This window comes from Carassius auratus, chromosome 44, assembly GCF_003368295.1.
Source record: "Carassius auratus strain Wakin chromosome 44, ASM336829v1, whole genome shotgun sequence".
In the NCBI taxonomy this organism is placed as follows: Eukaryota; Metazoa; Chordata; class Actinopteri; order Cypriniformes; family Cyprinidae; genus Carassius; species Carassius auratus.
Genome location: NC_039286.1, coordinates 12289323 through 12304204, shown reverse-complemented (window position 1 = coordinate 12304204; position 14882 = coordinate 12289323).

Below are 14882 nucleotides of genomic sequence, written 5' to 3'. Positions count from 1 at the left end.
CTGGTGATACAGCAAAGGTTATCTTGGGCCACCTTTGGATCTGGTTTGAGGTCTACTGTTTTCACATGATTATGAGAAGTCCTAGAACATGACATCGTATCATATTTGTGTGTTATTAAGGCAAAACCATTTTTTAATGCACTTTTTCATGCAATTTTGCTTCCATAATGTCTTCTTTCAGACATGCGTAAAGAAAGCATCCAAAATACACATTTAAGCATTTATTTAATTAAATTTTAACTATTTGCATCCGCAGATTTCAATGCATATACACATCTTTAAATGCATAGTGTTTCTTTTTTTCTTTCTCCTGGACGTCAGCAGCACTTACAAACACTTACAATCATCCGGAGACACACAGACGATTGTGTTCTGGGGAAGAAGGTAATCAGATGCTCATTAATAATTAACACGGTAAAGTGGCATAATGGAGTCTGATATGAAATCTACGATTAGCTCTTATGCTCATATTACAGTAAACAACGGACACACACAGAAACTACTTCAGAGAGCTCATCTCATAGACTTCAGGTTAATGATCTTCTATATCTCAGTCTTTTCTCAGATGTGGATCAATCTCATCCTTCTGTTTCACTCGTGTTCATCTCAGACGCTAAATCACATGACGGAGAAGCAAGTGAACAGCCTTGTGGGAAATGGAAACACACAAATCAAGAGTGATGGGGTCCTGACACACCGCAGGCCTTTAAACACACACACACACACACCCACACACACACACACACCTGTCCTGAACCAAGCAGGTAAAAAAACTGAACACAGTGAAGGTGCAAAGGTAAAGCAAACAGTCCCATCTAAACAGCTTGAAACATTACCCATAATTCCTGACATGAGCACAAAGATACAGCTGCAGGAAGAGAATTCACTTTTATGCATTTGGAAGATATTTCAAATATTAAAGATTAAAGATTTTATTTGAAAGTAAAAACGAAATTACTAAAAATGTGAAATACTTTAAATAAAAAAAAAAAACGCATCAAGATAAAACACTGCACTAAAAACATTGTAAATTAAAATAAAACATTAAATAAATAAATAAAATTGATAGTTCGGAAAATTTATTGAAAATGAGATCTAAAAAAAAAAAATTATAACTAAATTTCTATACTAAAACATCGGAATCTTTTATTTGGAATCATTTAAAATTTTATAATTTTAAAATAATCAAAATAAAACAGTTTCTTAAGGTGCGTCCCAATTTGGTCGAGAGCATAGTGCACAAGTACATAGTGTACAAGAGTATAGTGCATCATCTGGGAAGCTGATTTAGTAAGATTGATTATTTATTAATTTAGCCATTAACTGACATCAGAGAACCGTGAACATGCAAACTGGATGCCAAATCATGAAAATCTCAAAGTGACTTTAAATAAATCTAGCTGACAGGGTTTTGGCTGACACAAACGTTTGGGAATCACTGATCTAGTACATACTCAGAAACATGTATTACAGTGTGCATTAGAATCACAACAGCACTCCTTCTCATTCTGTGTTCATGTTGTTTGCACGCTGCCTTCAGGGACACAAATGCAAAGGGCGTGAAGGTCGGGCTGTTAACTACAACTGAAACCAAAAATAAAATAAGCAATAACTCAAAAAAAAAAAAAAAACGAAATAAAATTATACATTTCATTTCATTCATTTAAGTCAATTAAAAAAACTATGTATAAACACTAATAAAAATGAGAAAAACTCAAATGAACTAGTTATTTTAGTATCATGTAGTAATATATATATATATATATATATATATATATATATATATATATATATATATATAAGATTCTATCGACATTTTCTGTGAATGTGCCAGACTTGCAGAAAAATAAGTATAACTAGAAGGTGGATATAGTTATTAGTCTAGTTTTACTTTTAATTATTTTAATATCTTTATGCATCATGATTTTATTTATGTTCTGTATGAGCTTTAATATTTTAAGTTTTCATTTAAATGTTTGTTATAGTTTTGGTCATTTTATTTTATTTATTTTTTCGTTTTTTTATTTCTATAGTTTTTAATTTGTAGTTTTAGTCATTTTATTTTTAAAATAGTTTTTTATATATTTTTTTTTCATTTTAAGTTTTGTTAATTTAAAAATAATATTTTTTCTAATTTTTATAACTTTTTTTTCATAGATTTTTAAAATTGAAATTAAGTTTATTTATTTATTTTGTAGTTTTTGTATGTGAAATTCGTTTTTTTTTTTTTTTTAAAGGGATAGTTAATCCAAAATGATAATTCTGTCATTAATTACTCGCCCTCATGTCTATAGACAGAAACACAACTGAAACCTTAAACGCCCAGAAAGGCAGTAAAGACATCATTAAAATAGTCCTTGTATCATCTTACTTCTTGTGCACAATATATAACGACTTTATTTAACCATTTCACTACTGACGTGGAAGAGAAGAAATCCTTGAATAAAGTGGTTATTTCAGTTTATCATATGTCAGGCTTTAATTGTTTTAGTTTTAGTTGACGGATCAAGACCAGAATAATCTTTTTTTGTCTATCAGGCTTTAACGCTGTATAGAAGTAAATCTGTTTCCCTCACAATTCAGACAGTAGTTGACAGAGTAATGCCTTTGAGCGCTCGTGTTTTCACTCTGCTGCCTCGAGTCGCTTGTTTCTGATTCCGGTCAGACAACAGAACAAAGTCTACATGTCAAAGCGGCCTGTCCGGCTCGATCTGTAGAGCTCAGGTTAAATGTCAGCGTGTGGTTGGAGGGTTGTGAGTTACAGCCCGGACAAAGACCAAACCAGAAACAGCAGCAGTGTGTACAGCATGTGAATGAACCCTAAAAATCAGTTCACGATGTAAACGCTGCATGTTAATGAGGTCTGCAGGGGTCTTGTGGTGCACAGTAATGTGAGGACAGCACTCAAATCATTTAATCATTTAATCCGAACAAAAGCAAAACTGGTGAAATATGCAAATCAAAGGTATGAATATGCATAAGGAGGAGGGTTCTTATAAACATGCTTCCTTTACAACTATTAAAATATGTACAATAAAATATATTTGTTATAAAATATGTTTATTATAACATTTTATAAAATATATTTTATATATGCATTTAATATATGACTAGTTGTAGAGGCAATGAAATTTATTACAATGAAAAATTACCGATTTTTTTTTTTGATAATATTAAAAATGATTCACAAAAGGACTTTATATAAGTAAATATGTGATAAAAATGTAAAACTAAAAACTATAAATAAAAACAACAAAAAAGAGTTTATCAAATATATATATATATATACAGACAGATGTCTAATAATCATGCAGGGTTTGGAATTAAAATATTATAAAATATATTATAAAACATAAAAATGTTATGTACTTATTGTAAAATACACAGATCAAGAAACCAACCAATCATGAAATACGCAAAGTCTGGTGTAAAATATGCAAGAAAGTCAATTGGTGTAACCAGTTTAATGAACATGATGCAGCGGAGCTGACTGCGAAGAGGAGAGAACATGTTTTATTGAATGTTTTGATTATTAAGTTGCCTGTTTGGGAGCATACATCAATGCATTTTATGAAAAGCAAAAATGTAATCATTCTCTCTCTCTAAAGGATGGTTAGTGACCACCTCCTGTTTTTGTCCCCGCTACTTTTCATAGCAAAGTTACGCAGCGAAAGCAAAGCCAAAAACACCTGCTTTAAACACTCTTTCCTGCATGTGTTCTCCTTCTGTGTGTTCTGGACATTCGATAGACTACACAGAAGGCTGAGAATAAGGAAAACGGCTCTCTAAATGAAATCGATGCTGTTTGGACGACACACATTAGTAAAGCGTGTGTGGAAGCAGCCATCAGCTTCACACAGACCACATCTGAATCCATAAATCCATCTCTCTTAATCCGGCGTCTGAGAGCCGCTGTCAGCGTCCTACAGAAGACACATGTCTGTGTTTGTCTGGTGCTTTGGTTTGTAAACGGCTGATTTCTCAAGACGACTCAAGGTTCTGGACAGACAGGACTGACTGGCATGATCAGGGCCGTGCACAGACCTTTTGAGGGGCATGTGCTGAAACTGAAAAAGGGCACCCCCCCCCCTTTTTATATCAAGATTATTTAGTAAGCCTGCATAAAAGGAAGAAATGGTCACATCTTCATGACAAATTCAGTAACACAAAATAATAGTCTCAAAAGCTTTAGATTTATTCACGATTAATAACGACCATAATAATAATATTAGATAATTAGATAATATAGATAAACAGGGTTTTAAGGGCTTCTTTAAACCTAATACAACAGCAACCTTCTGTGAGCCATGTATCTGGCAAAAATTTGATACTGTGGTGGACCAGGGATGTTGGTCTCTTGAAGGTCTCTTATTCACTACACTTTCCCTAAAATAAGCCAGCAATGAAAAAATAAATAAAAATAGTGAAAAGTACAGTTGCAGTGAAAAGCATTTCTGAAGGATCACGTGACACTGAAGAGTACTGAACTGGAGTAATGATGCTGAAAATTCAGCTTTGATCACAAAAATAAATTACATTTTAAAATATTCAAATAGAAAACAGTTATTTAAAATTGTAAAAATATTACACAATATTACTGATTTTGCTGTATTTTGGATCAAATAAATGAAGCCTTGGAATGAATCATGAATTACATTCTGCATGATAAAATATAAAGATTTCAGTGATCTTCTGTAATTTTTTATTTTTTTTTGTTACTACTAAATTACTGTAGTAAAACAATGTTTTACAACATTTTATACATGTGAGGACGAGCGGAGAGTATACCATAACATGATTAGCCTAAATGTTAATAAATTAAGTGTATCAGCAATCATAAATCAAAAAAGAAATTTATTATCAGGTGACGAGGATCACTCGTCGCTTTGTGTAAGTTCCAGTACGAAACAGCGCGGGGGGCGCACCTGTTATGATTTTCCGATGGTAAAAACAAATTATATGTTGTTGTATTACTTATCAATTTATCGTTTTTGACCAGCGAATGTGTGCAAATGTTGTTGTTTTTCTGTCCGTCATTAAAACGGCGACGGCGCCTGACGCTGCCGGGATCACATTACATTTTCTTCTAGGTTACAAATTAGTTTTTGTAGCTATATAGACGGAGCGCTCAGTTTTTCCTGTGGTAAAATGCATTTGGCCAAAATAGCATTTTATTAAAGATGAAATGCAACTGTATGCACAGGCTATTTAAGTGTTGGCTATGACTAGATGGCAAATGCTAGCCCTGTCTCTCAGGCGACGTCCCACATGTCTCAGTGAGTCAGTCAGACATCAAATAAATAAAATATGAGCCTTTATAGACATAGTGTTTAGTAGTACTTATTCAAACAACAAGATATTTATTTACCCTTCGCAAAACTTTGTTCAGCTCAGCTGTTGTCTACTGTACTGTGTGTTGACTCAATGAATATAGAGGGGGCGGAGTTATCAGCTTACTGACAGTTTGAGGATCGAATAAGATTTACACAAGCTCGTTTTAAGAACTTTCATTTGCTAAATATTTGTAAAACAGACAGACAGACGTAAAGGGTGACCAATAGCATTGATAAAAAAAAAAAAAAAACACCACCAAAAAAAGGGCACTTCGGAGTGTAAGGGCAAAAAGGGCATGTGCTCTGCACAGGTTGAGCCCTACCTGTGCACGTGCCTGGGCATGATGAAGTCGGCCGGATGCGGATGATTGATCGCTGAAACGGCCATCAGTCGAAGTACATCTGCTCACGTGAAGCTTGACGACTCAGAAGAGAAATCAGTTTCAAGGAAGATCAAACTGATTTAAAATGGCATGTTAACCAGTAGCAGAATAAGGAGTACTCATGCATATTCCAGTATTTAAAAACAGTTATGATAGTTGGAGTGATGCACAATCAGAGGCAGACTTACAGAGTATCTGATATTGGCCAAACATAAAGTCCTCTCATTAAAACATAATGTAGATAGAGTAAACAGAGCTTGATTGTGCAGTGACAGACAGCTTCACTGATGATGAATGACAGCTTGAGGGAGCACGCTATGCACACTTTCTAGGGTGTATAATCCTGGCTGTCTCAGAACAGATACAGTATGTTAACCTCTGAGAAGAAACTAGACTGTAGATTTTCACGTAATGATAGATTACGTTTTTGATTTGTTTCTTTGCAAACCCTACCGACTGCCTTCAGAACACTTGGAATACAGAACGAGTTGCATGGGGTAATATTATGACATTTGATTCCTTTTTGTAACAAGATTACAATTGGTTACAATTCATTAAATGGACAAATGAAAGCATGTGTTCTTTTGTGTTTCGAAAGAATATAAGCTATAAACTATTAACTATGAGAGAGAGAGAGAGAGAGAGAGAGAGAGAGAAGCACTGACTATTAACATTTTACTTCCACTTTTCAATTAAGGCCTTTATTAGGAACATTTTTAAGAGCTCAACACAACAGCTTTTATGATCCAGAAGCCACTTTAGTTTTTGATTCTGAATATATTATTCAGGTGTTTTGTTATTTATTTCAGAAATCCTTGTGATATACAATATTCAGTTTGTGCTGGTCTGACTTAATCAAAATAGTGTTTGAAAATTGATTTCTGTTTTACTTTGTGTTTGTATAAACCATAATGCATAAAAGCGCATTAATGGTAACATTAAAGAAAGTTCTTTAAAAAAGTAACTAAAAAGTTACTTTTAACAGTAATGCATTATTTTTTTGGTGTAAGTAATCAACAAAGTAATTGAGTTACTTTTTGAATTAAGTAACTAGTAACTGTAACTATATAGTAACTAGCACAACACTGTTGTTGTCATAACGTTCACCTTGGAGATTGAAAATGTTTCTTTTTTGAGACCCCAGGAGCCCAAATTCAGACCCAGAACAATAAAACCCACAGAAGACATGGGAGTTCAAAGGAGGAATCTTTATATTACCAAACTGAAGGGAGAGAAAGAGTAGATATAAGTCATGATCTGCAAGATTAACCACAATCTGATGTGATTCGACCACCTCAGAGACAACCAGTGTTGAGCTTTGCGGATCATTTGAATCAGTTCGAGAGTTCGAAGCGGGTTCACGAATCATTTGAGTCAGTTTGGGAGCTCAGCGTGAATCATTTGAGTCAGTTCGGGAGTTCAGAGCGGCGTCGCGGATAATTTGAATCAGTTCGAGAAGTGGGTTCGCGAATCATTTGAGTCAGTTTGGGAGTTCGGAGCGGGATAGCGAATCATTTGAGTCAGTTTGGGGATCGCGAATCATTTGAGTTAGTTTGGGAATCGCGAATCATTTGAGTTAGTTTGGGAGTTCGGAGCGGGATAGCGAATCATTTGAATTAGTTTGGGAGTTCGAAGCGGGATAGCGAATCATTTGAATTAGTTTGGGAGTTCGAAGCGGGATAGCAAATCATTTGAATTAGTTTGGGAGTTCGGAGCGGGATAGCGAATCATTTGAATTAGTTTGGGAGTTCGAAGCGGGATAGCAAATCATTTGAATTAGTTTGGGAGTTCGGAGCGGGATAGCGAATCATTTGAATTAGTTTGGGAGTTCGGAGCGGGATAGCGAATCATTTGAATTAGTTTGGGAGTTCGAAGCGGGATAGCAAATCATTTGAATTAGTTTGGGAGTTCGAAGCGGGATAGCGAATCATTTGAGTCAGTTTGGGGATCGCGAATCATTTGAGTTAGTTCGGAGATCACGAATCATTTGAGTCAGTTCGGGGGTTCGTAGCGTGAATCATTTGAGTCAGTTCGAAATTTCGGAGCGGGAATCATTTTAATCAGTTCGGGAGTTCAAAGCGGGTTCACGAATCATTTTAGTCAGTTCAAATGGGGTTCACAAAACATTCATTTTATGAAAAAATAAGGTGGCTGAATTCAAAATACATGAATAACGTGCAAAAGTGGTAAAACAATTCATTTAAGTGTCTGGATTTTTCTTAACAAAACACCACAAAAGTAACAAGGTGCGAAATACAGAGCAGTCTAATGTGAGAAATGGCACTCACTGTCTGTATCCCATCAGCTGCCGAAACCGTGGCACGAAAGTTGTGGTCGCTAGACGGAGACACTGGCCTAAATGTTCATTAGTCAAGCTGCTGCGATAGGTTGACCCAAACGTGGTAAGAACACAGATGGCTACTTTCTGTAGATTGGGGAAATTTTCAGCTGTGACCATTTTATTCCAAAAGGTAACAGTGTCACAGTCCACTTTCTGCAAAGCCACATTTTCCTGCAAGTCAATGAGTTCGGTCTGCAGAGATGTCATGCTTGCCCACGGGAAGATGCTCTTGATTTCTTTTGAAAACTCCTCAACATTCTTGACCAGGAATGGAGATGTAATGCACTGCTGCCATCAGATCACACACTGTGTTGCCTTGGCCCTGGAGCTTCAGATTTAGTTCATTTAGATGAGATGTTATGTCCACTAAAAAGGCCATAACCTCCATGTTGTCATTATCCCTCAGAAAATCCAAGTAATATCTGGATTTGAAATTCTTCTGCTGGGACAAAAACATCTCCAAATCTTTCCTGATGGCCCAAAACCTTTCCAAGACTTTTCCCTTACTCAGCCACCTAACATTGTTATGAACACAAACACCTTTGAAAGTGCTGTAAATGGTTAAAGTCTGTTGTAAGTAGATTTTGATGACAACCTTTAATAGTTCCAAATTCATATAATTACATTTTATTCACAATTAAAAATGATTACATTAATAAAAAAACACATTTGTGAAATAAGGGTTGACTTATCATCAGTCAGTGGGGAGATTTTCAGTATTTCCTGCATTAATTAACACATTGATTAAAATTGTTAAAGATGTAAATGCTTTTGCTCTGAAGCCATATTTGCACATAGTCTCTCTCTCTCTCTCTCTCTCTCTCTCTCTCTGTGTGTGTGTGTGTGTGTGTGAGTGAGTGTGTTTCACCGCAAGTGACAGTGGACAGTGGAATTTTTCGGACATCTCCTGTCTCTCCTTTCCCTCAAACGAAGCATCTGCTATCTCCACTAAACTCTCCTTAACTATCTCTGCATCAGTGAATAGCTTCTTGTTTTTGGCTAGTACCCAGGCCACACGGAAAGATGCCCATGTAGCTCTGTCTTACTGCGTCACAGCTCACAAGCAACTTATTTGTTGATTCATATGAAGTGTTTAGCTGTCGTAGTTTTGCTGTCCTCTGTATTTTGTGGATATTGTCGTTCAAAATGACTGTTTTGTTTCATAATGCCGTTTGACGTTTCCACTCTTCACAACTCCAACTGTCTCGTTACAAATCAAACAGAATGGCTTCGTGCTGGATTTGGGCAAAATGAACGCATACCTCTCTGTCCAATCATCTTTGAAAACACTATTTTCTTGGTCAACTTTTCTTTTCCTGGACAATGACATCCTCCACACCCATTCAAACCAGGTGGCAAGGAACTCGACCGGAAGTTGAAGTCGGCCGGGTGCCGCCATCTTGTAGCAGAACTTCTCTTGCGTTAGCATTCCCATTGACTCCCATTCATTTTGGCGTCACTTTGACAGCGAATAACTTTACATCTGAGGCGTTTAAAGACTCCGTTTGTCCATTATTTATTTCTAAAAATACACGACAATGTATAAAGGGCTCCATTACCTTCTATGTTACATTATGGGCCAGTAGAAACAGTTTTTGTAAAAAATAGGCTAACGATTGCGTCATAACCACTCGGCTCTCTGTCGCATTACCGTACAGACAGGAGGAGAAGCTCGCAGGCAATTAACTTAATATGGCGTACTGGCGTTACATTTTAAAATACTATACAAAATAATTAATCAGAATACTTACTCCTGCTCACTCACGACAAAGAACTCCCCGCTCAAGCTCGCCGTCTCTGCAAGATTAACGATGGCAGTTTGCACGCACAGCTACTAGAAGATTTACATCTGTCAGACAGGTTGCTGACATCATCAAGCTTCTTTTGCGTCTGCTCGTCAGAAACGGAAGTGCTAAAAAATGCTAAAACTGGGCTTCATTTGTCTCAATTGAGTTCCAATGGGGTCGCTGTGTCCATTTATTTTACTGTCTATGATTTAAACACTTATATTACTGAGGTGAAGTGTCGCGTCGCGAGACTTGCGCCCAATTACGTCAAATGTTTACACTCACTGGATGTCATGGCAACTGAATCACGGAGGAAAACTTTCAATATATCACCTTCGCATTAATTTCAGAACATCTCCAAAAAGACATAAAACACTAAACAAATATGATTTTGACATGCGTTTAATAAAATAGGAAATCCAGATTTTTAATCCCTTACACACAATCAGGGGAGGTTCTAGGGTGAGTGGAGATCCGGGGCTTAGCCCAGAAAAAGCCATGTATGTGACTTTTTATTTTAATAAATCAGAAAGATTTACCTTGTTTAAAATATACAAAAACAATAAAAACAAAAACAAATTTAAAACATTTTATTTAAAGTATTGAGGAAACTACATTTGCTTTTTGCAAACAAAAATTAAGAATTGCAAAACAAATGAAACAGCCCGAAAGCAATGATTTAGCAATACATATTTTCCATGGTCATATCTATTAATTTATTTGCAACGCTGCTTTTATTTTGCTTTTTAGTCTAGTTTGAGCTTGCCATACCATTTTTCCTTGGCCGTTCACTTTTCTGCACGTCTCTCTTTGTGGCACTGTTTTGACGTGGGGGCGGAGTCAATGGACGGGGCGTGTACAACATGCCTCCATGGAAGTGACGTCATCGGTCCGAGACGCAGCTCACTGATCCAGGTCCTGTTTCCTACTTTTTCACATTTCCTGATTGAGGTTGACTCACTGCTCAAATCTTTTTGTTTAACTAACAATAAAAAATGTGTCAGATTTTTGGATTTTTTCTATTGACTGATTAAGCTTAGATAGCTTTCCTTCATTGGTTTAAAATGTATTTATTTATTTTATTATTTTTTCTCTTCTTCCTCTCTTTTTTGATTGTAAGCTACATACCCCTTTATTGTGTTTTATTTCTCCTCTTCTCCTCTATTTTCTTTATTTGTTAATGTTCTCCTGAAGGTGATTGTATATTTTCATCCAATTTCTTGAATTAAAAAAAAGAAAAAAAAAAGAAAAAGAAAAAATCAAGGTCCTATCATGATGAGCAGAATTTTGAGTGGATCGTTTATTTTTATTCAGTAGCATTAAAACATTCATGTTTTCCTTTTATTTACTTTATTAACAAATGTATGTGTATTAGCAGTGTTTGCTAAAGTTAAATAAGTTGTTAACATGAACATCTGCTGTTTATTTCTCTCGATGTGCACACTTTTATAGCATTATGTGTATTGGGATCGCAGATCATTTGAGTCAGTTCGGGAGTTCGGAGCGGGATCGCGAATCATGCGAGTCAATTTGGGGATCGCGAATCATTTGAATAAGTTCGGGAGTTCGTAGCGGGATCGCGAATCATGCGAGTCAATTTGGGGATCGCGAATCATTTGAATCAGTTCGGGAGTTCGGAGCGGGATCGCGAATCATTTGAGTCAATTTGGGGATCGCGAATCATTTGAATAAGTTCGGGAGTTCGTAGCGGGATCGCGAATCATTTGAGTCAGTTTGGGGATCGCGAATCATTTGAATAAGTTCGGGAGTTCGTAGCGGGATCGCGAATCATGTGAGTCAATTTGGGGATCGCGAATCATTTGAGTCAGTTCGGGAGTTCGGAGCGGGATCGCGAATCATTTGAGTCAATTTGGGGATCGCGAATCATTTGAATAAGTTCGGGAGTTCGTAGCGGGATCGCGAATCATGCGAGTCAATTTGGGGATCGCGAATCATTTGAATCAGTTCGGGAGTTCGTAGCGGGATCGCGAATCATTTGAGTCATCTGACTCCAGTTTGGGAGTTGGAGCAGGATTACGAATCATTTGAGTCAGTTTGGGGATCGCAAATCATTTGAATAAGTTCGGGAGTTCGTAGCGGGTTCGCGAATCATTTGAGTCAGTTTGGGGTACGCAAATCATAGCTGTATATGGATAGGCATTTTTAACTAATTTAGTAGCTAGTTATAATTACGTTTTCCACGCTTGTTTAGTTGTGAAATGTGAACTTGTATTTTTTGTTTTAATGATGTGCCTTTTAACAGTATCAAGTATATTCAAAAACTAAACAAATCGGGCCTAAAAAGTGCACGCATCTAGGCTGATGTAAAGTTAAATTTTTAGCATAAAAGGTTCTTTGGAGCTAAGTAAAGAACCCTATGGTTCTATATAGAACCCCAATTACCCTTTCTTCTAACAGTTTGTTGTCATAACAATTACTGCTGTTGAAATATGAAATGGAGGCAGGTTCGGATTGAAAAAATAAGTCAAATAATAAACAAAATATTTAATAAATTTTATAAATAAAATTAAAAATAAAATAAAATAAAATATTGCAGAATAAGCAGTGTTGTGGAGCAGAGTCAGAGCTGTGTATACAGGAGGCTGATGTTGTGTTCGACAGTATCCAGTGTGCAGTTGGCTCTCCAAAGCTCATTAAAAACCGGCCCCCGCGTCTCTTCATCTGCATTTGTGTTTAGTTAGGCAGAATATTACTGCTGCCAAAGCAAGGCTCTCAGTCTGTTTGAGATATTTCTCCTGTTGTGAAGCACAGATTGGCAGTAGAAACGAAACGAGAGAGAAACAGAGCAGGTGTAGAGATGATGCTGCTTTTAATGAGCTCGCTCTCCACCGACGTCCCGCGGTGATCGCCGGATCAGATCAGACCCAGACAGCAGATTTCTGTTTGTCACAAGGAATCTGAAATCCACAAAGTCCTGGCACAGCAAACACAAATGCTCCATTATGGGATACACAAACCATGCAGCACACAAGAAGAACAACAAACTCCCAAAGAGAGATGACAACTTCAACAGGACCATGATGAAGAACCAGATCAAAACACTGCTCTTCTTAAAAAGATTTTTTGAGTGTTTTACACACTAGTGTTTTACTTTAAAATTGCACATTTAATTCAAAGTTACTTGTCTCCTGTGAAATTTCCTAGCAATCTCGAAGTATTTTGTTTTAGTGTCCTGTACATATGCACACACACACACACACACACACACACACACACACACACACACACACACACACACACACACACACACATTTACACTAATATTTGCTGTTTTTTTTTCAAAACATGAAAAATAAACAGCACTTTGTGAGGATTAATAATCTACACTTAAACTGCTAGCAATGACCCTCTTTTAGGAACTGATTCAATTTAATCATTCTTTCAAATGATTCATTCAAAAGATTCATTTAGAAATTAAGCAAGTTACTGTCTTTATGAATGGATCATTAAATCACTGACTCAAATGATTCGTTCAAAATGGCTGATTCATTTAGAAATGCCACAAGTGACTACCATAATAAATGAATCATTGAATCACTGACTCAAATGATTCATTCAAACAGCTGATTCGTTTAAAGGATTTATAAATGGATCACTTCATCACACAATGAATGCTTTTGGACTTTCAAGACGTGATTTGTTTATTTTTTGAGTGGCATAAATATCACACACACCCGTTTCAACATTTTATTTTTTTATGTTTTAAGCTAATATGTTAATATTAATTAATGCATTAACTAACATCAACTGACAATGAGCAATACATTTATTCACAGTCAACATTAATCAATGTTAATATCAGTTAATAAATTAATAAGATAGTTCACATTGCTCTGACTAATGTTACATTTTGATTCAAAAATATATTAGTTAGTGTTGAAATAAAGATGAAAAATAATAAATGCTGTAGAAGCATTATTCTTAGTTTTTAATTAATAGAGTGAACTAATGTTAACAAATTTTAAAGTAATTGTTACTGGATACCTAACCCATTATTTTCTTTTAAGCATCAGCTTCACTAAACACTTTAAGATTCCTGTTTAAACCAAAGAAACACAACGTGCAGTGGTCCTGCAGAGACAGGTTTGTGAGGATAAATCAATGTGCATCCACAGACAGACAGTTGAAGCTCAGCGCTGTCAGGAACCAGGATCAGCGTGTCGTTCTGTCTCTGAGACTCGATGCTCTCTAATCCTGCTCTGATGAGCATCATCACACTCTCAGGGAGAAATCCTCCATCCATATTACAGCAATATTATAGACACTCTCTCTGGTCAGCTGGGTGAGGATTAGTACAAACCCAAGTGTGCAAACACGTGTGACCTCTCGCATCTCTGAATACAAATCATCTCCTGTATAAAGACACTTCAGAAGCAGCAAACAGCAGAGAAACTAAAGCACTTCACAGCTCACACTGAACAAAGGTCAAACTGAGTGCACTGCATCAGGTCATACACATTCAACACACTGTACTGCCCCCACATGGACAGTTAAACTCACTACAGCTCACTACAGAAGAGAAGGGGGTTGGAAATAAAAGATATTTATATTACACTTTTGTTTATATTGCATATAACAGTACATCTTTATTTTGTATCTTAAATAAATAAATACAATCTCAATGATCATTCTTTTAAATTTATATCATGCAATTCTGAGAAAAAAGAAAACTGCAATAAAAAACTAAAAGAGTCTGAATTGTGAGACAAGTTAACTTTTTTTTTCAGTTGTCACAGGCTTCCACAGGAAACAAACTAGGAAAATGGAAATAAATAAAACCAAACTAGAACTATTAAAAACATTGGTTAATTAAAAAATAATAAAAATAAATATTAGATAAAAATAAATAAATAAATTGGAAATATTGAAATAAATAAAACCAAAGTAGACCTATTTAAAACATTGGTTAATTGAAATATATATTTATATTGAATATAGTATAAATATTAGATTAAAAAAAATGAAAATTGAAAAAATGGAAATAAATAAAACCAAACAAGAACTATTAAAAACACTG